Raw genomic sequence first — 27,213 nt, forward strand, 5'->3', positions numbered from 1 at the left:
ACTCACTCAGACTCTCACACACAGAATCACAGAATTGTTATGATGTAGAAGGAGGCCATTCAGCCCATCGTGACTGCACCGGCTCTCTGAGCATTTTAACTTAGTTCCAATCTCCTGCCTTTTCCCTGTAATGCTGCACATTGTTTCTATTTAAATAATCATCCAATGACCTCTTGAATGTCTCAGTTGAACCTGCCTACACCACACTTCCAGGCAGACTGTGAGAAGAAGTTTTTTCTCACCTCGCATTTGCTTCTTTTGCAAAACACTTTAAAACTGTGCCCTCTGGTTCTCGATCTATTTACGAGCGGGAACAGTTTCTTCCTATCTACTCTGTCCAGACCCATCATGATTTTGAAAACTTCTATCGAGACTCTTCTTAGCCTTCTCCTCTCCAAGGAAAACAGTCCCAACTTCTCCAATCTTTCCTCATAACTGAAGTCCTCATCACTGGAACTATTCTCGTAAACTTCTTCTGCACTTTCTGACTCACTCACCTGCATAGATTCACTCAATCACAGACTCACAGACACACTTACTCACTCACACAGACTCACTCACTCAGACTCACACACACACAGAGTCATACACTCAGACTCACTCACTCACACAGAGTGACGCACATACACACACAGAGACTCAAACACTCACTCACACAGACTCACTCACTCGCCAACACAAAAATAAAAATACCTGGAAAAACTCAGCAGGTCTGACAGCATCTGCGGAGAGGAACACAGTTAACACTCCCCACCCTGGCCCACAAAGTTTGGGGACCTTCCTCAGGAAGAATCAATTGGAGAGATAGCGGGCAGAACTTCCTCTCATTTGATGGCCTTCCTGACTTCCAGCCACTTTGTGGACCATGTCACTGCTTCCTGCTCTGCGGGCCTTCCCAACCTTCTCCCAATTGCCAAACGCCAATTGCTTCCTGCTTGCCACCCTTTTCGTCTCCCGAGCCGTTGATTGCTTCCCTTGCTTGGGAAGGCCCATGGAGCGATCAACCCATCAGCACTCTCAGGAAGCGGCATGATTTCATCTCATGTTCTCAGCCAGCTCTGTGTGCATTTGTCTGCAGGTTTTGATATTTTATTTCAGTTTTTAAAAAATAATATACAATGTGATCAATTAAATAAGCAAACAACAAAGAGAAAGACACAGCCAAAAGGGGCCTATTCAGGTGAGGTTGTGGACTAGCTGCTGTGTGGTGATAGATTGCCCAAAATGAACCAGACTGAAACAAGTACACTTAAAGGAAAGTGCAATGGCTGTGATGGTGTCAAATTGTGCTTCCTCACTCTGCCCTGTCTGGGACTCCAACTGCTGCTGGAGGCTGGATGGGCACTGTTGCTGTGACCCTGCTTTTCCTTGTGGCCTCCCCAGCTGGCATCACCATCTTGACTCCTGTGCTCCTTTAGAGGACAGCGCATGCACAGGAGGGCAAGAGAGAGCGCATGATGTGAAGCAAAGGAGAAGCCACTTACCTTCACAATGCTCACTGCTCCTCCAATCAGTGACTGATTCTCTCCCATATTTGCTGCTTACAGGCTTGCCAGTGAGCCCATCAGCAGTGAACATGGGGGAGAATTAAAAACAAAAACAGAATTACCTGGAAAAACTCAGCAGGTCTGGCAGCATCGGTGGAGAAGAAAAGAGTTGACGTTTCGAGTCCAACATGACCCTTCAACAGAATGTCTCATTAGAGTTCTGTTGAAGGGTCATGTTGGACTCGAAACGTCAACTCTTTTCTTCTCCACCGATGCTGCCAGACCTGCTGAGTTTTTCCAGGTAATTCTGTTTTTGTTTTGGATTTCCAGCATCCGCAGTAGCTTTTTGTTTTTATGGGGGAGAATTAGCCTGTGATTGGAGGAGAAGCTCCTTGCAGATCTTTCATTGAGCTTACCTGTAGTTTGAAGTGAGTCCACGGGCTGGATAGAGAGGCTTCGGGGGCAGGGTTGTGGCCCATGGGCCATGGGTTGGATATGCCTGGTCTAAACATTATTTAGTAGGCAACTTATACTTTAAACTACAGAAAAGATTCCCCATTTAACTTTTAAAACATTTGAAAATCTCCCTCCACAGTTGTACTTTACTCTGTCCCTTAAGTGGACACTTAATTCTCCAGGAATGAGTCCAAAGCTGTTCTCAGCTACCAATTGCTTCCTTTATCCTTTTCCAGCGGAGTAACTTCTAATCCCCAAACTGACTTTCATGGTGAAGGTTACCATGGAGATTCCTTACTCTAGCCTAAACTAAGCAAATCTTCCATCCTTATTTAATTCCTCAAAAACTCAATCTCTTCAATCCAAATGCAAGCTCCCACTTGCATTCTACATGGTGAACAATAGAGACTGTGTGCCTCTATCTCTCTGCTCTCTTTCTCAGAATCTAGCAAACTTGCAGTGTCTGTGAGGTTCAAGGGTATCTTAAGAAAGCTGCAACCCAATCCTACAATGGCCTTTTATGAACTTCTCCATTCCCAAGCCCATCTCTATGGTAATGCGAATCACATGGACCTTGTTTCCAGGCAATCCTCTAGACCCCAGCCTCCATTCTATCTTGAAATTAAATAGATAATTTAAAGTGTAAACATTTATAAAGCCTGACATTCCTAACATCTCTCTGTGAGATTTGGAGCTTAATAGTCTACCCAAAGTCAGCACAAACGCTCTTCCCATTGTCAATATCTTGCATCTTCTTCACAGTAAACCAACGAGGGACACCCCCCCCACCCCTTAACCTTTAACAAACAAGCCACCCAAGCTTGCTGTCAGGCTGAATTCAGAGCAGGTTACATGAAGCCTTTCATTCTTCCATTTTCCCCGAAAGGGCCAGACCTAAAACAACAATCTTATAAATGTTGCATTTATAACAACGGGAACAACATCACCTGCAAGTTCCCCTCAAGTCACACATCATCCTGACTTGAAAATATATCGCATGGTTCCTTCAATATACCTGGGTCTAAATTCTGGAACTTCCTCCCTAGCAGCACTGTCTGTGAGTACATCTACACCACTTGGATTGCAGTGGTTCAAGAAGTTGGCTCACCACCACCTTCTCAAGGGCAATTGGGGATGCGCAATAAATGCTGGCCTTGCCAGCGATGTCCACATCCCATGAAAGGTTATATAAAAAACACAACATTGACTGGCATGTCAAAATATCCATTCTAAGACATTAGCCCTGATTCTGAGAGGATCCTCCAGCGTTACCCATGTGTCACTGTGAACAATAAATTCATGTTTCTGTCACCAGCACAACCTCCTCTTTGATGGCATGCTGCATATTTATGAGATGATGCCATGTTGTATTTTATACTCCCCATCTAAATATATTAAAAGCTGAGATCATGGACAAGTATTCCTGTGCTATACAGGCTAGGGGAGTGACTGCCATCACAAAATTTAGCACAAAGGAATTCCTGCCCACGGAGCTGGTAGTAGAGGTGAGCCCAGGTCATGAGTGAGCACAACCTCATTTTGCCTATATTACAATTTTTTTCCTATATAAGTGCATTTTGATTGCAAGGCAGGTAGAAATGACTTAATAAAGACTGTGCATCATGCCCAGTGAAGAAATGTCCTATTCATAACCGTCGACTGGACCCAGTATATACTTTTCTGGAACTGTCTTTTATTTAGAAAATGGACAGTAACAAGACTGTTAAGATGGCTGCTGAGGGTCAGGTGACTTTTGCAATTTCTACACTGACTACTTCAAGTTTCCATAAAGTTGCTACTTGAATGCTTATAGGTGGAATGCTCCCCCTTGAATGGACATGCCAAGATTAATACTATCTGTGGGATTTACGCTTGCTACTGTTTGTGGATTTACCAAAAAACACACATCCAGACTTCATGTCTCCAAATTTGAACCTTAACAATCAGAGCTGGGCAGAAGCCAATTCGTCCTGAGTAAATGTGAAGAACTCTTCCATTACCCCATTATGTAGTCATGATTTTAGACTTCCAGATAATTCTGGGTGAGCATTGATCATGTAACTGAAAAATATCTTCCAATAACGAATTGTACTTATCTCATGACATAGGGAGAAACTCAGTCAGTCTACACAGTCTACCAGCTGCAAAACATTAACAGCAGAAAAGGCAGTAGACCCACGCCTTTTTAATCCTGGAGACTGTTACATTTTAAAAATGTCCCAGGCTGATTCCTATTCCAAGTCTACCTGTATAGAAACTTGATTGCCTGATAAGAATAAATTACAAGTGACTAACTTCGCAATCTGCTGAATATCCATTTCTTTGTGAGAATGCTACAATAATCCCTGATATACGACAACAGTTATTGAGCCAACCTAAACTACCCTTTCAAAGTGAAAACACCACCTTTGCCTGGCCCGTAATAACTGTTTTTCCTAACACATGAACTATTCTTTTGTTTGCAACTTGTAAAAATGCTTTTGAACTGTATCTTTCTTGTGTGTGTGTGTATCTGTGCGTGAGTGACGTAGTGTTTAAATTTTCAGGATGAATGCATGAGTAAATAGTCCTCTTTATTTAAACACACAAAAGCTTGCTGCTGTTATTTAAATTGACCACACACTTGGGGCTGAGAAACATACATACTTCCTGTCCAAAATCACGCTGCAGGTATTGACTACCATACTGCAAAATGGGCAATAGAGGCTCAGCAGCCTGGTTTATGTCCCACGCAATTTTTCTGTTTATTGCAGCTACCGCATAAACAAATTTATACCTCAGCTTGTTTTGTCCTCAAATCAATCAAATTAATGTATTCCCCAAATACAACTAGCAGGCTCGATTGCCGTGTGAAAAAAGCATCATGATTTCTTACTTTGCTGGTAGCTGTCATGTTGGCGATTCATTATAGCTGATCACGTACAGGCTGGATATTGAGGGTGTGGAATTCCTTTACTAGTAAGGAAATTCAAAAGTTTAATAGAAAGACTCCATCAGTAGCCCTTGTTAGCTTTGCAAAATAGACCATCCATGATTTGACAAGTGTAACAACTTGCAAACTATCTTAGGGATTGTCCCAAGTGTTTTTTTTGAGCTGCAATCAAACAAATTTTGATGCTGAGCCAAAGAAGAGATATTAGGAGGCGTGACCAAAAGCTTGGTGCAAAGGTAGGTTTTAAGATCTTAAAGGAGAAGAGAGAGGTAGACAGGCTTAGGAAAGGAATTCCAGAGCATGGGACCTGAGTGCTTGAAAGCACAGCCGCCAATGGTAGTCTGCAGGGAGATATGATGCACAAAACATCCAGCTGTGGAGACAGAGAGGGGCAAGGCCATGATGGGATTTAAACAGGAGGGATGAGAATTTTAAATTGGAGACACTGAAAGCCGGGAGCCAATGTAGGCCAGCAAGGAATGATGGGTGAGCACACCCTGCAGGGGGATAGGATACAAGCAGTCCAGTGTTGGATGAATTGAGGTTTACAAAGGGTGCAGGATAAGAAGTTGGCCAGGAAAGCCCTGGAATAGCTGAGCTTTGGAAAAAATACATTAGAGGTCTCAGGAAGCTGTCCCCCCAACCCCAGACTGTACCTGCTGGCTGGCTTAGCATAGAACCTTACCAATCTTCTGACCGGCAAGCTGCCACAGGGGTGCTAGTTTGATGCCTGCAGCTCATCAGTGGTATTTAAATGAGATCCAAATCCATATTTGAATCGGACCTCAAACTTGTCTTGAACACAAATCAAATTTCTCAGTCACTGCCTTTTAATTCTGGGGCAGTTATACATCACATAACAATTTGAATGAGAAGTGATGTAATCATGGCTAATGGTTGACACCTCTGCACGACAATCGATTCCAAGCAGATAGCCAAGGAGCTGCAAAGTGAACCAGACAGACATTTAGGGTGGAATTTTCTGTCCCCATTGGCATCGGGCGTCATGACGGGCATGAGCGGGCAATATGGCGGGAAGGCCAAAACTCAGTTTCACACTATCATGCATGAAACCAGTTTGTGATCATCCGCTCCACCCATCAATGGCGGGGCACCTTTCCCGCTTCCGCACATCGGGAACAACATTTTAATATATCTGCAACTAATTATAAGCCTTGCTCGCCGGATTCAACCCCCCCACATCAAATTAACTGCCCACACGATGGGAAAACATGCCGGCCTAGAAAACATCTTGACAAGTGTGACATGCAGAAGTTGGGACTTACTGTTAGGGCCTTGCTCACATCACGGACATCCAAGGGGCAGAAGATGCTGGAGCCCTACAGCTACCGGACCCTGGAGGAACATGTGCATCATATGTTGGGTGCATTCTGATGGACATGGCTCCGCCGCGAAACAGTTCATGGAAGGTCATCATTGATGTCTGGGTTCTGCTTTGGGACATCAGTGTCTTGGCCATGGGCTGCTACAGATGATCATTGAGTGGGGGTGGAGAGGACAGTCCAAGTTTGACTTTGAGGGGAAGGTATACTGGGGGTTGAGGTTGGGAGGGGAGAACGATGGTGTCAGTGTAGGGTGAGGTTGGGAGGTGGTGGGGGGGAGCATGGGGGGAAGGAGAATGTAATGGGGAGAATGTGGTAACTGAGGAGGTAGGTGTAATGGGGAGGAAGGCATAAGGGAGGGAGTTTAGAGGGGGGATGGAGTTTGGGGGAGGAGGGAGTTAGGGTGGAGGAAGGAGTAAGAGGGGGATGTCTTGGCGAACGTGCAAGGGAGGGGCCTGTGGAATCAATGACTGCCTCCTGGAGAGCGAAATGAGGGTGGGTGTGGTGGGAAGAGAGAGGGCAGGGTGAGCCGGTAGGATGGGAGGGTGAGTTTGTGATGGTAGCAGTACAAGGGACAGCGGGGGAGGTTTGTGGGGACTCAGAGGCAGACACAGACCCTGGAGATGGGAAGGAGGAGGTCAGGGACGTCAATGTGGATGGGGGTGGGGTTCTCGGGATGGTAGGGAATATGTATGTTCATCCGGACATCCCAGAAAGAAGGGGTTCTGGTTGGTGGGTGACGTTGAGGAAGTGGAAGGTGATGCCAGGGGGGTCGACAGTAATGGGGGAAAGGGAATGGATGACTGGGGGAGGAGAAAGAACGGGGGAACTGAAGATATACTTAACAACCACCATGCTTCTAAAATTGAAAGGAGCCTTGTGTTGGGCGGACACAGGTGCTGCATGGGGGTGTGTTTAGTGGGTGGGCGGAGATGCAGGTCAGCTCAGATGGTCAATCGGAAGAGAATCCCAGCAGACAGCATTGGAAATGCTCAGGACATTGATTTGAGTGTGATGGAGGAGGCTCCGTATGCATGGGAGAGTGCTAGCATGAGGCTGCAAAGGGCCCTGAACACACACTTCTCCCGCTAGAATCATTCATGGGCCAGCTATGTGCAGCTGAACTGCTAGTGGCGGGGGGAAGGGAGAGGACTCGTGAAGCCTGTAAATGAAGCTGAAAGACATCATTACACATTATTCAGTGAAAGTGAATATATTTTCAGATTATAAAGTGACAAAATATTTTCATCCATGCAACCACTTGTGATCAGAAATTCTTCACTTATCTAGGCCTGCCACTTCTTCTAGGTGCCCTGACATCCGCAGCAGGGTTGGAGACAATCTGTGCAATGGTTGGCCCTGTTGCCTCTGATGACTTCGGTGTGGGTCCCCTAGGGAGCCGAGGCCTTGAGGGCCCCAGCTTGCTTTGGCTGTCCTCCTGTGGGCCAGCTGCTCCCTCTGCAGTGACAGAGGACAAGGTTGAGGGGGGTCACAGGAAAAGGGGATTCAGAGGGAGAGGACAGCCTCTGAGATTCCAGGGGTGTCCAGCAGACTCCTTGAGTGGAAGGAGCACCTGGAGGGATGTCAAGGTGCCCCGTTTCCCTCTTGCAGGAACTGCAGGAACTCACCCATGGCTACCATAATGGAGTGCAGGTCTGCACACATTTTCGTGTTTTGCTGGATCAGGGTCTCTATGGTGCCTGCCATCCTTCCCATGGTGACCTACATATGTGCACATGTGGGCACCACTTCATCAGAGAGCAGGCGGACACATTCCTCTGACTCGTGTGCCACTTTGTTGAGGGCTTCCAACAGCTCTTCATGATGTTCCCCCACCTTCTGCTGAATCTCCACGATGAGTTGGAAGGCCGAATCCAGAGGCTCGTCTACTGACTTGGACCTCACAGATGCCTCTTCCCCAGCAGTCCTCTGAGTGCTGGGGAGCTCGGCTGAACCTTCCTCCTCCTGCTATGGACATGTGTCCAAGCAGTGACCACCGGATTGTGAACCCTAGCCTCCTCTAGATCTAGGTCCCATCGAGGTGTGTGTCTCTGCTCTGGTGGGGGGTGTGGGTAAGCGCTGGGACGTGTCTTCCAGGCTACTTATTTCTAGCTCTTCAATGGAGGAAGTGTCCTCTTGGCTGGAGGTGAGGACATGGATGGAGCTGAGGGACTGGTTGACTGAGGATGTCGGTCGCTTGGCAGAGCTCCCTGTGAACCGAAGTAGAGAGAATTAGTGCATGGCAGCAGAGTCAACAGCAGGAGACAGAACACACATTTGTGTTGAGAGAGGGATGATGTGGTGCAGGATCCTCATGAGGGTGTTTGCCACTGACCACACCTTCACCGCAGGCACGGTCCACATCCTCATCAGTCAGCACGATGGCACACTCCCCAAAGTGAGTGAGGGGCTTAATGTGTGTCACCCTACACCCTGGTCTGGGGCTGTGAGTCAGCTTCTCCTGCATGAAAACAGATGGAGAGCGTGTGAGCCGGTCACATGGCACTGCATGGAATGCTTGTGTGGTGAGCAGAGCCATAGATGGGACGAGAACTCGAGCTCGAGAGGATATGAGCCAGTTGGAGATGTGAGGGTGTGTGTGAGAGTTAACGGTGTTGTCCCTTAAGGTGTGCGATCCCTGTAGATGTGTGATGGGTTTGAGTGTGTGAGTTGCAAGGGATGAGAAGAGTGAATTACCCTGGCAGAACAGATGAGATAATTCATCCTCTTTCAGCACTGGGTGACTGTCCTCTTTTGCAGAGCGTTGGTGCTGACCACCACCATTGTCACCTCCATTGCTGGCCTTTGCCCAGAGAAGGGGTAGAGGACATCACGGAGGGCTTCCACTGCATCCAGTAGGCACTTCAGGGAGGCGCCGCTAAATCTGGGGGCAGCATGTTTCCTCCCTTTGGCAGCCATCAGTTCCCAGCAACTTCCTATCCCTTGAAGAGTGCTAGCTCTGTGTAGTGATGGCCTTTAAATATCGCACCCGGTTTACTGAAGGCCTGAGGTGGCGGTGGGGTGGGCGAACCAGAGGCCAGCAACCCAGCGCGTTTCCCAGGAATGCGTAATTAGTGAATAGGACGATACAGTGCGAAACCCCACCATTGCCGCCAGCGGGTAAAACCTTTTTCCAACCCGCTGCCGCATTTAGTGCAAATCTGGGACAATTCCACACTTAGAGTGAAAAAATAATATTTAACAGGCGTTGGGAATCTTACAATATTAAGCTGGTAAACCATTAGCAGGTTAATGAGTGTCTTACAATGTACACTGGAGAATGTTAGCAAAATTCTAGCAGCACACTATGCAACATTGTCCTGAAACCTCTCTGGGCTTTATTAGAGTTGTAGCAAGCTGTGAAAAAGCACGTGGATAATTCTGCAAGTTTTGTTGCCAGCTTTGACTGCCCCCAGATGTTGGAGCAAAAATGAATATTCTTTGAAAACGTCACAAGCAAGTCCCTCACAGTGATATACCAGTAACGGAGACTAATCTGATAAACGATTAGTTTAGCCTGAAAGCCAGGAACCACCTATTCACGCAATAAGTAATGATTGGAATGGTGCTCTAGATAAGATAGCAGAATTAAAACTGGTACAGTTCAAGGTGGTAGATGCTGCCTGGTGCAGTATCAATAGAGCAATGAGCTAGATGTGCCAATTGCTAAAGCAGGATAGCTATGTTGGCCAGGAGCATGAAAACTTACAGGCAGCTACTGTTGCCCTCTTTGGTTTGATGTATTCCTGGAGGCTTGATCACGTGACATCTGCAAATGTTATTCCATGTTTTTCTGCCTGGAGAGAACTATGCATTGGCTACCCCACGACGTGACACCAAGACCACTTCTCTCCTTATAAATGACCTGGACTTGAGTATAAGAAATACAATTTGTGGACAATACAAAATAGTGATTATGATATAGTAACAGACTTCAGGAGGACATACAGGCTAGTGGAATTGGCAGACACATGGCAAATATACTTAAATACATGTAAGTGTAAAGTGACACATTTTAGGTAAAACAACTTGGAAAGACAGTACAGTATAATCTAAAGTATTATTTGTTTGGGGGGCGGGGTGCGGTGGGGGCAGGGGAGAACAGAAGACCCTGAGGGTGTATATTCACAAATCTTTGAAGGTGACAGCGAGGATAAGTTGGGAAGGTGGTTAAGAGAGCATACAGGATACTTGGCGCCATATACAAAAAGCAGTCATGTCAAATTTTACAAATCTCTAACAAAAACAAAAAATTGCTGGAAAAACTCAGCAGGTCTGAAGAAGAGTCATACGGACTCGAAACGTTAACTCTGTCTTTCTCTCCACAGGTGCTGTCAGACCTGCTGAGTTTTTCCAGCAATTTTTGTTTTTGTTTCAGATTTCCAGCATCCGCAGTATTTTGCTTCTATTTTACAAATCTCTAGTTGTTTGGTAGTGAAGAACATGAGTATTGCTGAAGAAAGAGACAGGTCTAAGCTTTTTGTCGTGCACTCATCAGGACACTCGCAAGAATACCAATGTAAGGGGGAAAACAACAATTTATACTGTATGTGAAGAGAGTGCTGATTGGTAGGCAAGTGGCTTTGTCATGGAGAATGCCACTGATATTGACTGACACACAGCGTCCAACATTAGATGTGATTCCGCGATTGGGCAACATTTGCTAAATAATCCTCAATCTACTAAGAATTACGCTGACGAACAATTTAAGATTGTCAGTCGGGCTCACAATGTGGAACATTTGCGTGTATTGGAAGCTACATATGTTAATATAGAGGGCCCTATTCTTTGCAGACAGAAAGAACATGTACATACATTGCGTCTGTTTCAGTTAAACAAAATAAGTGACAGCCATTCGCTGACTCATTCCTCAGGGCAATGCCTTGGCCAATCAGGGTCAAGCTGCCTGGTTTAAATTTCAAACAATACTTGGCAGTTAACTGCCAGTTTATAAAGAATGTCAAGACCTTGGAGAGCATGTAGAGGAGATTTACCAGGTTGATGATAGATCTGAGGGACTTCAATTGTGTGGAAAGATTGGAAAAGCTGGTAAAAATAAAATACTGCGGATGCTGGAAATCTGAAACAAAAACAAAAATTGCTGGAAAAACTCAGCAGGTCTGGCAGCATCTGTGGATAGAGAAACAGCATTAATGTTTCAAGTTCATATGACTCTTCTTCAGAGTTAAGAAGAGACCTGATAGAGGTATTTAAAATTTTAAGGAGTTTTGTTAGAGCAATCAGGGAGAATCTATTTCTTCTAACAAGTGGATCTGTAATCACAGGTTATATATTTAGAAGAACTAAAGGGGGAATTAGGAAAAGTTGGTGGAATCTGATTCCAGAGGAACTTTTAAAAGGTGGTTGGGCGTGTTGAATAGGACTAATTTGCAAAGTTATGAGGAAAAAGCTGGATATGGGATTAAATTGGACAGCTCTTTCAAAGAGCTGGTGCAGCAGTGATAGGCTGAATGGCCTCCCCCTGTGCTGCAAGATGCCACAATCCAACTTTCTCCTTATTTCAAAACAAATACAGAATTACCTGGAAAAACTCAGCAGGTCTGGCAGCATCGGCGGAGAAGAAATCAGTTAACGCTTCGAGCCTTCATGGCCCTTCGGCAGAACTGAAGCATAGTTAGAAGAAGGGAGAAATATAAATTGGTTTAAGGTGGGGGGGGTGGGGGGAGAGAGTGACATTGAGGGTGTGGTGATTGTGGAGATGAGCAGATAATCAAAAGATGTCACAGACAAAAGGGTCAAAGAGGTGTTTTGTCTGAGAAAAGTGCTAATTAAGAATGGAGGACAGGATATTCAAAGTACAGCTCTAGTGGGGGTGGGGTGGAAAGGCTAACAAGGTTTTAGTTTTAGATTTAAAAATAATGGAAATAGGTGGGGAAAGAAGAATCTATATAAATTATTGAAAAAAAAAAGCGGGTTGGGGGGTGGGGGGAAGAAACGGGGTGGGGATGGGGGGAGGGGGAGTTTAAGATCTAAAGTTGTTGAATTCAATATTCAGCCCGGAAGGCTGTAAAGTGCCTAGTCGGAAGATGAGGTGCTGTTCCTCCAGTTTGCGTTGGGCTTCACTGGAACAATGCAGCAAGCCAAGGACAGACATGTGGGCAAGAGAACAGGGTGGAGTGTTAAAATGGCAAGCGACAGGGAGGTTTGGGTCTTTCTTGCGGACAGACCGCAGGTGTTCCGCAAAACGGTCGCCCAGTTTGCGTTTGGTCTCTCCAATGTAGAGGAGACCGCATTGGAAGCAACGAATGCAGTAGACTAAGTTAGGGGAAATGCAAGTGAAATGCTGCTTCACTTGAAAGGAGTGTTTGGGCCCTTGGACGGTGAGGAGAGAGGAAGTGAAGGGGCAGGTGTTGCATCTTCTGCGTGGGCATGGGGAGGTGCCATAAGTGGGGGTTGAGGAGTAGGGGGTGATGGAGGAGTGGACCAGGGTGTCCCGGAGGGAACGATCCCTACGGAATGCCGTCAGGGGGGGTGAAGGGAAGATGTGTTTGGTGGTGGCATCATGCTGGAGTTGGCGGAAATGGCGGAGGATGATCCTTTGAATGCGGCTTGCTGCATTGTTCCAGTGAAGCCCAACGCAAACTGGAGGAACAGCACCTCATCTTCCGACTAGGCACTTTACAGCCTTCCGGGCTGAATATTGAATTCAACAACTTTAGATCTTAAACTCCCCCTCCCCCCATCCCCATCCCGTTTCTCACCCGCCCCCCCGCTTTTTTTTTCAATAATTTATATAGATTCTTCTTTCCCCACCTATTTCCATTATTTTTAAATCTAAAACTAAAACCTTGTTAGCCTCTCCACCCCACCCCCACTAGAGCTGTACTTTGAATATCCTGTCCTCCATTCTTAATTAGCACTTTTCTCAGACAAAACACCTCTTTGACCCTTTTGTCTGTGACATCTTTTGATTATCTGCTCATCTCCACAATCACCACACCCTCAATGTCTCTCTCTCCCCCCATCACCCCCCCACCTTAAACCAATTTATATTTCTCCCTTCTTCTAACTATGCTTCAGTTCTGCCGAAGGGCCATGAAGGCTCGAAACGTTAACTGATTTCTTCTCCGCCGATGCTGCCAGACCTGCTGAGTTTTTCCAGGTAATTCTGTTTTTGTTTTGGATTTCCAGCATCCGCAGTAGCTTTTAGCTTTTTGTTTTTCTCCTTATTTCCTTGGCCTCTGGTTTGGACTCAAGTTCTAAGTGAAGGTGACAACTTTGAATTTGGAGTCTCAGTCAGAGCTGATCCGGACAGTACATGCCAAAAACAACCTGAACCAAACTGAGGGATCGCACAAAAGGCAGGAGGCTCAGTGTTTGGGCATTTCTTACCGAGCGCATTGTTCTAAATTCAGCTGAGCACTAACATTTCTAAACCGTTCCCTAGGCTCAGCCTCAATAGAGAGTTTCCATAAAATGAATTATAGAACCTGTGTACCCAGCCCATCTGAACATAGTGTGTACAGTCAATGTGTACATAGCTCCTGCATTAAACCCACTTGTATATAATCCTGGTGTGCAGCCCATGTGTGCATAATCCCCATGTTAAACCCATTTGCCCACAGTCCCCATGTGTACAGCTCATGTGAACATGGCTGCTAATGCAGTCATATAAACCGTTTTACTGGTAAAATATCAGCCGCAAAATATTTATTGCAGTTTAAAACGTGCGCGATCATTGGTAGAAAATATCAGCCAAAAACTGAAATTAAGTTTTAATATAAAAAAAATACACACGTCCTTCGAGCCGGAATCGAACCAGCGACCTAAGGATTCCCTGAGTTTGTCCTCTACAGTCCTCCGCTCTACCAGCTGAGCTATCGAAGGCGCTGAGAACAAGGGCCGCTCGACTCAATAACAAGCCACATTCTTACAGGGGGCCGTTCACTCCATAGGTTTCGATTTGAGGCTTCGCGCTGGATTGGGAGCGCCCAGCTCCCGGAGACACGGCGAACAGCCCAGTCCAAACTCAGCAGCTTCAGCACAAAGCTCATGTTACTCAAAAACACAAGGTGTTAATCCCAGTTCCAAACTGCACCCACTCAAACGGAAGCTGTTACTGCGGGATCAGACTTTCCACCTCAGGCTGATCCTCTGAGATCGCTCTGCACCCAAACAAACAAATCATCGCTAAAACAAGCTGCGCCGATAGGGGGTACAGTACTCCGGGATTAGTCTGTGCACACACAGCCTGTTACCCCGGGATCAGCCTGCCAGGGCACTGTCTCTCCGGGCTAATCCAGAGGGTTGGCTGCATTTTCCGCTGCCTTGCTTCTCCCGAGTTAAGCAGCGCTTGTTTCAATCGGGTGGATTTCCCGAGAAGTCAGTGAAAAGGCAGTGAGCTGCGGGCAGGGGCTGTGATTGACCGAGTCCGGCTTGTGGGAAGATTTAATAGCTCAACACCAATGTTCCTACTACTATAGTGAAATGGGGAATGGGTCGTTATGGGGTCAGTGGCGCAATGGATAACGCGTCTGACTACGGATCAGAAGATTGTAGGTTCGACTCCTGCCTGACTCGTTTTACTTTCTCTCTTTTCCGTTAATTCCTTGCAGTAAATTGCAAAGGAGATGCAAATTTTGTTTAGCTGTTGTTTGGAAATTAACTATCCAATATTGAATCAGTTCTTCACTGTATGGAAATTCATTGTCTATTTCAGGATAATATCATCGTTAACTATAACATAGTCCAGCTCCAACACTGGCATCTACCCGGCAATGTGGAAAATTGCCCAGGTATGTCCTTCACACAAAAAGCAGGACAAATCCAACCCAGTCAATTCCGCCTCATCAATCTACTCTTGATCATCAGTAACGTGATGGAAGGGGTCATCAACAGTGCTATCAAGCAGCACTTGCTTAGCAATAACCTGCTCACTGATGCTCAGTTTGGGTTCCACCAGGCTCACTCAGCTCCTGACCTCATTGCAGCCTTGGTTCAAACACCAAGGCAGCATTTGATGGAGTGTGGCATCAAGGAGCCCCAGCAAAACTGGAGTCAATGGGAATCAGGGGAAAATCTCAGTTGGTTGGAGTCATACCTAGCACAAAGGAAGATGGTTGTGGTTGTTGGAGCTCAATCATCTCACTTCAAAGACATCACTGCAGGAGTTCCTCAGGGTAACGTCCTAGGCCCAACCATCTTCAACTGCTTGATCGGTAACCTTCCTTCCATCATAAGTGGATATTCGCTGATGATTGCACAATGTTCAGCACCATTCATGACTCCTCAGATACTAATCTATTGTGCTTCCAGCACAAGCCCAAACACCAGCTTCCTTCAAGTGCCCCTCAGCTGACATGCCCAATTGTTGTAGGACTGAGAATGTGAGATTTGAGGCCAGGAATGCTTCTTCCATATCATTTACATGGTAGAAAATATCAGTCAAAAATTGATTTAAAAAAAAACACTGTCCTTCGAGCCGGAATTGAACCAGCGACCTAAGGATTTCCTGAGTTGAGCCTCTACAGTCCTCCGCTCTACCAACTGAGCTATCGAAGGAACTGAGAGCAACATGTTGACTAATATGATAACAAACCACATCCTTATGGAGGGCAGTTGAGTGACAATGTTGGTGGATGTTTGGGAAATCCCAAGATAGAATGGTGGTAGTCTTCAGCTTTTTGCTGCACCTGGAAAATCAGTGGTCTCCAAAAAAAAAATTAAAAAGAAAGTCCACCTTATCCTTAACCTTTCCAGTTCAAACTGGCACCTTTTTCCTTCTCTCTCCAAATTCAAATCAATGTTATGCTTCCATCTTGCCATTCAAGCTGGCCTTCATCTTCCCAAGTTCGAGGTGGCAATGTTCGGCTGTTTAACCTGGCACTCTTTCACCCCTAATTAATCCTTTCAAGCTTCCTCCTCCCCAGTCCAAAGGCTTTCCTACTGCTGCTTAATTTTGGCTTTTCCCTTTGCCCTTTGTCCTTGCCTGTCATCCCCCTCACTCTTCCTGTCCCCCTCAGTTCCCTTGCATCCAAGTCAAACAAGTGAATCTGTCTATCATTCATTACTTTCATGATAATTCCTAACTACATTATGCAAAGCCTGGAGTCACTTCAAATAGCAGCAAAAGACACAAAACTTTGGAAATGTAGTAAACAGTGAGGAGGATAGTAACAGACATCAAGAGGATATAAACAGATTGGTACACAAGTCTTTGAAGGTCAAGGTTGAGAACGCTGTTAAAAATCATATAGAATCCTTGGCCTTATAAATAGAGGCATGGAGTACAAAAGGAAGTTATGCTATCCTTTAGGTAAAAAAACACTGGTTAGGCCCCAACTGGGATATTGCGATTAATTTTTGGCACTACAAAAAGTCATTAGAAAAGGTGCTAGGGATGAAGGACTTCAGCTACATGGATTAACTAGAGAAGTAAGCCTTATTCCCCTTATGGCAGAGAAGGCTATGAGGAGATTTGATAGAGGTGTTCAAATTATGAACAGGAGGAACTGTTTTCAATGGTAGAAAGGTCAGTAACCAGAGGACACAGATTTAAGATAATTGGCACAATAACCAGAGGCAGCATTCAGGGTCATGGGAAGTCAGAGCCTATCCTGGCAGGCAAGGTGCACCAGTCTATCACACATACACAGGGGCAATCCTCTATGCAGCAAGTCTTTGGACAGTGAGAGGACCCAGGAATCCTCACTGATATAGAGAGAACATACTAACTCCACACAGACATCCAAGGTCAGAATCAAACCCAGGTCCCTGAAGCTGTGAGGCAGCAGTGCTAACCACTACACCACCCATTGGATATAGACACAAAGAGGAAAAAAGTTACAGGACTTTGGAGAAGAACAGGGAAGTGAGATTGATAGCTCTTTCATCGAGCCAGCACAGGCACAATGCGTTGAATGGTCACTACTGTGGTCTATCTTTCTATGATTTGGTAACTCAGATAGGATTGTTATTGAGGAAACAGAGTGGCCGGGGGTGATGGGAAGGGGGTGATTGGAGTCTGGGCCCACGCTGATTTCTATCTGTGAACACAGGTCAGGCTTCTAGGATGATAAACATGTATGGGGCTGTACAATTTTACCACCAAGAAGAAACCTAAATAGTGAAGAAGTACAGGCAGAAACCCATCTGCAGTGAGCATTGGAGGACAACATTGACAATAACTTTGAGAATGTCGCACTCTGATGCTGGCTGAAAAAACAGCTTTGCAACCAGGAAGAATAATATGTGAGACTAATTAAAAAGATGATCACTAAGGGTGGAATTTTCCGTGCCCATTGGCGTTGGGTGTGTTCAGGGGCGTAAGCAGACAATACGGTGGGGAGGTTAAAAATCAGTTTCACAACATCGTGAAACTAGTTTGCAATCTTCTGCTCTGCCCATCAATGGCGGTCCCATTTCCCACTGTCTGACGTCGGGACCTTCATTGTAATATATCTGCATATCATTATAAGCTTAGCTCACCAGGATCAACCTCCCACACTGGATCATCCGAGCTGCTGCCATGCTTCACAACTGTACATAAGCAACTTGCGCCTGGCGAGCTGCACTTCGCTCAAGACTTCGAGGTTTGTTTGCCTATCTTACTTCAGGCAGCACTCGCGGTCATCAGCACCAAGCTTCACAGAGAGCACCACGTCACTTTTAGGGTCGACTAACGGGCAGGTCTCTACCTACCAGACCAGTGATAATGACGGCAGGGCTAGGGCTTGCTTGGGGAAGGGGGAGAAGTGGCCTTAGGTAAGGGAAGAGGCTGCAGGGTGAGGGCTGTACTGTGGAAGAGGGGGGGGTCTCTGGGGCTGTGTGTGGGGGCACATGTTGACCTGTGCAAGTGGTCTCAAGGTGGTGAGGCAGTCTCCAGAGGTGATGAGACCTGATGGAGATGTGAGGATGTGTGTGAGAGAGCGAGTGGTGATGACTCTTGAGCTGGCAGTGAGTGAGATGCCAGTGAATGTGTGATGGACTTGAGTGTGTGAGTTTAGAGTGATGGGATGGTTGCTGTAACCTGGCTGCATGGATGAGATCATTCATCCTCTAACTACATTGGATGGCCAACCTCTTCTGTGCAGCATTGGCATGATCACCACTGCCATCACCTACCAAGCTGGAGTGGTTATGTTGCTACCCCCATTGTGGCCAGAGCAGGGTTAGAGGACATCACGGCAGGCTTCCACTCCGTCCTTAAAGGCACTCAAGGGATGTGTCACTAAACCTGGGGGCTGCAGTCTTCTTGTCTTTTGGGGCCATGTTCTCTTTGCAGAAGTCTTGGGCTGGAAGCACTGAGAGGTGTGTGCTCAGCTGCACTTAAATGTGGCACCCGGCATGATGAAGCGGAGAGGTGATGGTGTGGCTAGTGACTCAGAGTCCGCCCGCCATTGAAACGGGATGTTTCCTGGGAATGCATGATTAATGAGGCGGAATTGGGATGATACGGCATGAGAAGCCACCTGTTGGCTGGCAGGTAAAACGTCCTTTCTACAATCCCCCAACCCTCCCTCCCACCCACCGCGCTATTGCACTTAGTGCAAATCCAGGACCAAGTGTCTAGTCCACCCATTCAAAGCCATGTACTACACAATGCGCCAGGACACTGGTTGGGATTTTGTCAACAGCATGCCATTCCCAATGTGGTAACCAGAACTGTGCGCCACTTCTGCTTTCTCTCTTTTTGCCGTTTCCCACACAATTATAATGAAAATTCTTAGCGTCAGCAACATGCATGGAAAACATGTGTGATCTTGTGACAGGGGAAGCTTTTCATTGGTGAAGCCCACCATCAGCTGACAATACTGCATCTACATGTGGCCTATTAAAGAGCCTCCTGTTCAAACAGGGATGATGTGCATCATTGCCAGAACACTGCAGTGCTGAAAATTGTCATATTCATCAGGAAATGTGTGATCACCGAGTCAGACCAGCCCCACGGTTCAGTGATACCTCCTTGCACATTTCTCTCTAGGCCATCAGGGAAGGGGGGAGGTGCTCTTTCCTGAAGATGGAATCAGAAGACCCTTCCATCGGAACAAGGCAACTTGGACAGAGCTGTCAACCGTGGGGTTATGTGCCGAACCTGGGTCCTGTGCAGGAAATGAATCAATGACATATTCCAATCTTCCAGGGTAAGTGCCAATTTCACATCTTTCAACAAGATTCGTTCATGTGGTCATCAATAATGTATAACCGTGAGTGGGCAGGTATACCAGGAGAGTGAATGTGTGATCAGCCCTAGTGCCACATGGCAATTGAGGCCAAAGTGTGTGGAAGTTTGGCTTTTATGTGAATCACTATGTGTGATGGGGAAGCATGACATACAGACAAGGGGGCCAGGTGTCACTTGACATGTCACTAACTCTGCACTTTGACATGCAGGACCAGCAAACACATAATGCCTATGAGAGGACACGCATAGGAGGCCTAGTTCCTGATCTCAGGCTCTTCAGAGCAGCCGAGGAGGAGTCAATAGAGATTTCTGGGGAAGAGGGAGTGCAATCAGTCGCAGAAGGTGAGGCTGAATTGACAATGCATAAGGAGGACAAGGCAGCCCTCCTGATGGTGGCATTTGGGCGCACAGGATGGATGCAATGAAATGTGAAGTGCTCAAACTTTACCTCTACATCCCAACCCGCTGTTGGGAAATCAAAATTTTGCATCCTGTCTAATTAAGCCACCCCTTGCGCGACATTTCCCATGTGGGCTCCATAAAATCCTCCCCACCATCTCCAACATTGTGCTGTGCGATAACTAATTGACCATGGAAGCCCATCCCTGCTTCTGCTGCCACCTTATTCTACACCAGTAGAATTGAGCTTTGGATGAAACTATAATAATTTTACCCTGAAGTAGTTTTTATGACATTTTATGGAACAAGAACCTATTCTATTGCTTCTTCCAAAACCTGGAACCATATGCCAGAGCTTTCAATTCACCGGGGACATATTGATTCAGGCTCCCAATGCGGGCCTAACCAAAGCTGAATCTTCAGTCCACAGATGTTTGCAGCACAAAAGTCGGCCATTCGGGCTACCATGTTTATGCTGGCACTCTGCTGAAGTAATCCAAAACTAATCCCATTGCACTGCCTCCTTCCCATAGCCCAGTGTCTTTCTTTGCTTTAAATACTTATTGAATCCTCCCTCAAAAGATGCTAAGGTCTCTGTCTCAACTATTCTCTGTGACAAAGGATTTCAATCTCCAAAACTGCAGGAAATATTCTCCTAATGCCACTTCACTGTTCACTTTCTTAGAGATAATTTTAAATTGAATGCCTTTTTTTCCAGACTCTTCAAGCAGAGGAAATTATATTTATTTCCCTGTTCACACTATCAAAAATATTCATTGTTTTAAAAACCTCTAATAAACCTCTCCTGGTCTTCTCTGCTGCATTGGGAATAGTCCTGGATAGTTTATACTGCTGACCTTGACACTGGAGCTGCCTTTCAGCAGGTATGGCCAATTTGGATCTTGAAATTTTCTCAGGAGTAGTAAGCCACAGATTCTTCCTTTTGCTGAGGGCATGAGGGTTGGCAACATGAGGAGAGAACCGCCCGTCTTCCGGTCTCGCTGCAAGTCAATGGACTTTTGGCTGAGGTGTTGTCTCACCCGCGGCGGGTCCCACCCGCGACAGGGCCGGAAAATCCCGACCACTGTCTTCTTACAGCTTAATTACTTGAAGAACTTGGCAAAAAAGAATTCAAACGTCTTTCTTGATTCACATTTGCTAATAGATACGGTAACCAGGACGGTGAATATTTTCCCTTTAAAAGTATTCAATTGTTTATGGTGCAGAACAAACAACAAAGATTTGCTGAAATGTCGGCCCGATTCCAAATCTGAAATATTCAATCACCCTACAATAATATCTTCCCCAACACAGAGGGGCAACTTGGGTAGGTAGGAAGATGCTCTTAATGAAAGAATATATTAATCCTTCCTCTTTGAGGAGCAGCTTCTGCCTTCGATCCTGTTGTATTTTCAAAAAGCAGGTGGTGAAAGGGCCACATGGCAAGTGCAATGAGCTATGGGCAGCGGCTTTGAAAATTACCAGGCACCAGCTGGAGGAAGCTGCAGTTTAACATCAAATCAATAAGTAAATCAGGGGAAATGATGTTATCAATTAATCTGCTGTTAAGTGCAAGAGCTTAATCACAGTATTATTGGATCAGGGTAATGGACCAATCATCTGACTACAGATCAAAAGATTATTCTGATGAAAGGTCATCGACCTTACCCATTTTCTCTGTTTCTCTTGCCACAGATGTTGCTTGACCTGCCCTGCTGAGTGTTTCCAGCATTTTCTGTTTTTGTTTCAGAAGATTGTAGGTTTACATAAGAACTAGGAGCAGGAGTAGGCAATTCAGCCCCTCGAGCCTACCCCCCATTCAATACGATCATGGCTGATCTCATTTTGGCCTCAACTCCAATTTCCCACCCTCTCCCCATAACCTTTCAACCTGTTACTAATTGAAAACCTGTCTATCTCCTCCTTAAATTTATTCATCGCCCCGGCATCCACTGCACTCTGAGGTAGTGAATTCCACAGATTCACGACCCTTTGAGAAAAGTAATTACTCCTCATCTCTAATTTAAATCTATCACCCCTTAGCCTAAAACTATGGCCTCTCGTACTACAATGCCCCACAAGGGGAAACATCCGCTCCACGTCTACTTTGTCTATCCCCTTTAGCATCTTACATACCTCAATTAGGTCTCTTCTCATCCTTCTAAACTCTAGCGAGTATAGGCCTAAACTGCTCAATCTCTCCTCTTAAGACAAGCCCCGTATCTCTGGAATCAATCTAGTGAACCTCCTCTGAACCACCTCCAATGCAACTACATCCTTCCTCAAGAAAGGGGACCAAAACTGTGCACAGTACTCCAGGTGCGGTCTCACCAATGCCTTGTACAGTTGCAACAACACTTCCCTATTTTTATACTCTATTCCTTTAGCAATAAATGCCAAAATTCCATTTGACTCCAGCCTGACACACACTGTTTTTTGATAATATCCTACAGTAACTTGCACTTATAATAAGTTTAAGGATCCAATATTTGATTATTTCTGCAATACATAGAAAGCTATTGCCGCCTTTCATAACAATATAATTGCAATTCGAGTACATTGGCCTAGGTGCTGATTAATTACATTAAAATTACAACATTGCAACATGTCATTAGGCCCAACTAATCTGTGTTGGTCTTTAGCAATAGTTCTAATTGCAAATGCTTGTCCAGTTCTCATATATCCTCACAACTCCATCCCACACCAGGATGGTCTGAGGGCTCTCTGCTTCTTCCTTGAACAGAGGCCTGAACAATCCCCATCCGCCACCACTCTCCGTCTGGTTGAACTTGTTCTCTCACTGAACAATTTCTCCTTAAACTTGTCTCACTTCCTCCAAATAAAAGGTGTGGCTATGGGTACCTGCAAGGGGCCCAGTTACGGCTGTCTCTTTATGGGGTATGTGGAACATTCCTATTTCCAGTCCTACTCAGGCCCCCCTCCCACAACTCTTTTTTCAGTACATCGATGACTGTTTCGGTGCTGCTTCATGCTCTTGTCTGGAACTGGGAAAATTTATCAATTTTGCTTCCAATCTCCACCCCTCTATCACCTTCACATGGTCCATCTCTGACATTTCCCTTCCCTTCCTTGACCTCTCTGTCTCCATTTCTGGTGTTAGACTGTCCACTGACTCCCACAGCTACCTCGACCATAGCTCCTCATAACCTGCTTCCTGTAAGGGCTCCATCCCATTCTCTCAGTTCCTTCACCTCTGTCACATCTGTTATGATGATGCCACTTTCTAAAACAGCGCTTCTGACATGTCTTCCTTCTTCCTTAACTGAGGTTTCCCACCCATTGTGGTTGATAGGACCCTCAACCGTGTCTGACCCATCTCCTGCGCCTCTGCCCTCACACCTTCCCCTCCCTCCCAGAATCATGATAGGGTCCCCCTTGTCCTCAATTTTCACCCCACCAGCTTCTGCATTCAAAGGATCATCCTCTGCCATTTCCACCAACTCCAGCATGATGCCACCACCAAACACATCTTCGCCTCACTCCCTCGTCAGCATTCCGTAGGGACTGTTCCCTCTGGGGCACCCTGGTCCACTCCTCCATCACTTCCAACACCTCATCCCCTTCCCATGGCACCTTCCCATGCAATCGCAGAAGGTGCAACACCTGCCCCTTTACTTCCTCCCTCCTCACTGTCCAAGGGCCCAAAATCTCCTTTCAGGTGAAGCAGTGCTTCACTTGCACCTCCTTCAATTTGGACTACCGCATTCGCTGCTCCCAATGTGGTCTCCTGTACATTGGGCAGACCAAACGCAGACTGGGTGACCAGTTTGCAGAGCATCTTCCGTCTGATAATAAGCATGACCAAGACCTTCCTGTCGCTTGCCATTTTAACACCCCACCCTGCTCTCATGCCTACATATCGGTCCTTGGCCTGTTGCAATGTTCCAGTGAAGCCCAACGCAAACTGGAGGAACAGCACGATTGAGCACTTTACAGCCTTCCAGATTTAACATTGAGTTCAACAATTTCAGACCATGAACTCTCTCCTCTATCCTCACCCCTTTTTTAATTCCCCTTTTTTGAAAATTTATTTTCATTTTTTATCCACTTGTTTTCATTTTTATTTATTTATTCATTGTTGTATCCCTTTTTATCCCCTTTTAATCAGTTTTTCCATCTTTTTTCCCAATCATAGGCCCCTCCCCCACCCTGCCCTCAAAGGGGCTATCTGTCACTTGTTCCATGTTGTTCTTTCACACAGTGATTACCCTTGTTCTGCTATTATCACATTCTGCTTTCTTACCTTTATGCCACTATCAACACCTCCTTTAGCCCTAACCACTACCATTGATAGTCAATTTGGGCAGAATTTTCTGAGCATGAGTGGTGGGCATGATAGGTGGCATGGACGTGACCTGCTTCATGACGGCGTGAAGGCAGGTTGCGATCTTCCGCTCAGCCTGCCAATGGCGGGCTGTGTTTCCCACCATCAGTCGGCGGGGTGCTATTTGTAATACATTAGCATATAATTAAAAGGCCATCCCGCCAGGCTCTTGGAACCCCGCCAAGTCAGCAGGAAAGCACACCAACATGTTTCACAACAGCACGCAGGCCATGTGCACTTGGCGACCTTCACTCTGGGGGAACTGAGACGAGTGAGCAGCAGCGTTCTCCACAGCTCACCTGCTGTTTACAGGCCTCAGGGGCGCCGGGGGGCGGGGAAACTGATGCCTGGCCCTGCAGGCGACTGCTGAGAGGTGGGGTTGTCTGGGGCCAAGTGCTGGCCAGCCTCGGAGGTGACTGCTGAGGGGTGGGGGGTGTCTGGGGGCAAGTGCTGGGCAGCTTCGGAGACGACTGTGGAGGGGGGCGGCGTCAAGTGCTGCCCTGGCGCTGCATCCCGCAGACAGGTGGGGGGGGCAGGCTAAACGAGGGAAGTGACCACGCATGAGGGACACCTGTATAAACTGACCATGCCTCAGCAACTAAGACAGATCAGGCGCAGCCACAGTGATATGATTGGGGTCAAACTCCTAGCCTGCCCGCCTATGCAAGCATCACAGAGGCACCAAAGGACCACCAAGCGCTCCATACTTTACCCACCCCCACTGCCACCTGACCCTCCCCCGGCACAGACTTCGAGTCCGCCACCACTTTATTGGACTGTAGAGCAGTTGGACTGCACACGTTGTACAATCTCCTCCCCAACACTGGCCATGTAGCAGTCACTGCTGGAGGCGCTCACAGCCCCTTGCAATCTCAGCATCCTGGTCTGGACCAGTGTCCCCCATATTGCAGATTGACAGGGCAGCCATGCAGCGCACTCATCTCTGGTCATCCAAGGGATGACCAGAACTCTCCGGGAAGCATTATGGTGCAGTCACACAGGGCCAGGAAAGGTGCTAAGTACAGCCATGGTAACCTCGTCTCTCTCTCTTTCATGCTGCAGGAGGACCACGTCAGAATCATGGATCCTGGTGACCTGGCTGTATGCCTGATGGCCTACAGAGACCGTAGAAGATGGAAGAGAGAGCGGCTGAGGCTCCTGGCCGTGCAAAGGCAGGAGCAGCAACCTCATGAAGAAGGGGCAGCAGGGGCTCCCGCACACGCTGTCCAGGAGCAACAGTGAGCCGTGGCTGGTTGGCGCCTAGTGATGCCCAGGATCTATAGATGCCGCCTGTCATTCCTGCAGATGACTGAGAACCAGTGTCGCTGACAACTGCGCATGTCTAGGGACCTGGTGGCTCACATCTGCCACTTACTGAAGGTCTTGGCACCAAGGGGGCATGGAGGGCATCCACTGCCAGTGGCTGTGAAAGTGACCGTGGCGCTCGATTTCTATTCCAGTGGCTCCTTTCAGGGCTCCACAGGTGACCTCTGTGGGATTTCACAATCCACCACCCACAAATGCATCCATGAGGTCACGTATGCCATCTTCTCCATGGCACACAACTTTGTGCATTTCGCCCGGGACCAGGACAGCCAGGATGCAAGGGCCATTGGATTCGCCCTGATCTCGGGATTCCCACAGGTGCAGGGTGTGATTGACTGCACTCATATGGTGCTCAGGTCTCCATCGCTATACTCGGTGGACTTCATCAACTGCAAGGGCTTCCACTCACTGAACGTGCAGCTGGTGTGCAACCACCAGAAACGCATCCTGCAGGTATGCGCACTGTTTCCAGGGAGTGTGCACAACACCTGCATCCTGAGTCGCTCACAGATCCCTGCAGTCTTCCAGGGTCCACAGAAGCTGCAGGGTTGGCTCCTTGGGGACAAGGGCTACTCGCAGATGCCGTGGCTGATGACACCCGTGCGGTGGCCTCAGACTGCAGCAGAGCAACTCTATAATGAGGCTCATGCAGCAGCTCGCAACTTGGTGGAGCAAACCATCAGGATGCTGGAGATGTGGTTCAGGTGCCTGGACCGATCTGATGGAGCGCTGCAATACAGTCCGCTGAGAGTGTCATGCATCATCGTCGTCTGCTGCGCCTTTTACAACCTGGCACTGCAATGGGGTGAGGACCTGGCTGAGGAGGAGATGGAGGATCTGCATGTCTCCTCCAATGAGGAAGACGCTGACGGGGATGAGGGTGAGGGGGTCCTCAGTGGTGACAATGACGGGGATGAGACTCTCGCACTGGCTAGATGAGGCAGGCGCATTTGGGATGCCGTCATAGCTGCCAGATTTGTGGAGGATGATGATGACATGCAGTGAGGTGTCCCCATTGATCCTCACATCACAGTTGTGAGCGTTTGACTCCAGTCTGGTTTATCGCAGTGTCAGTACCCTCTGTGAGAATGCTCCTGTCATGGAGATGCAGTGGAGGCCCTAGTTTTTTCTATTTTTTTTATTCATTCATGGGATGTGGGCTTCACTGGCTGGGCCAGCACTTATTGCCCATCCCTAATTGCCCTCAAGAATGTGATGGCGATCTGCCTTCTTGAACCGCTGCAGTCCGTGTGCTGTAGGTACACTGACAGTGCTGTTAGGAAGGGAGTTCCAGGATTTTGACCCAGCGACAGTGAAGGAATGGCGATATATTTCCAAGTCAGGATGGTGAGTGACTTGGAGGGGAACTTCCAGGTGGTGGTGTTCCCATCTATCTGCTGTCCTTGTCCTTCTAGGAAGTAGTGGTCGTAGGTTTGGAAGGTGCTGTCGAAGGAGACTTGTTGAATTCCTGCAGTGCATCTTGTCGATGGTACACACTGCTGTTACTGTGCGTTGACGGTGGAGGGAGTGAATGTTTGTGGATGTGGTGCCAATCAAGCGGGCTGCATTGTCCTGGACGGTGTCCAACTTCTTCAGTGCTGTAGGAGCTGCACTCACCCAGGCAAGTGGGGAGTATTCCATCACACTCCTGACTTTTGCCTTGTAGATGGTAGACAGGCTTTGGGGAATCAGGAGGTGAGTTACGCGTCACACGATTCCTAGCCTCTGACCTGCTCTTGTAGCCACAGTATTTATATTACTAGTCAAGTTCAGTTTCTGGT

At 47.0% G+C, this 27,213-nt stretch overlaps 3 non-coding genes across 3 annotated transcripts; 1 reads left to right on the plus strand and 2 right to left on the minus strand.

The window, feature by feature from the left end:
• Positions 1 to 13,977: 13,977 nt before the first annotated feature.
• Positions 13,978 to 14,066, minus strand: trnay-gua (transfer RNA tyrosine (anticodon GUA)). The gene is given in 2 exon segments: positions 13,978 to 14,013; positions 14,030 to 14,066. It is a non-coding gene; the product is annotated as a tRNA-Tyr (tRNA).
• Positions 14,067 to 14,686: 620 nt separating this feature from the next.
• Positions 14,687 to 14,759, plus strand: trnar-acg (transfer RNA arginine (anticodon ACG)). The gene has a single exon. It is a non-coding gene; the product is annotated as a tRNA-Arg (tRNA).
• An 892-nt stretch (positions 14,760 to 15,651) lies between these two features.
• trnay-gua (transfer RNA tyrosine (anticodon GUA)) lies at positions 15,652 to 15,740 on the minus strand. The gene is given in 2 exon segments: positions 15,652 to 15,687; positions 15,704 to 15,740. It is a non-coding gene; the product is annotated as a tRNA-Tyr (tRNA).
• Positions 15,741 to 27,213: the final 11,473 nt, after the last annotated feature.

The sequence above is a fragment of the Cetorhinus maximus genome, chromosome 4, assembly GCF_964194155.1.
Source record: "Cetorhinus maximus chromosome 4, sCetMax3.hap1.1, whole genome shotgun sequence".
Lineage (NCBI taxonomy): Eukaryota > Metazoa > Chordata > Chondrichthyes > Lamniformes > Cetorhinidae > Cetorhinus > Cetorhinus maximus.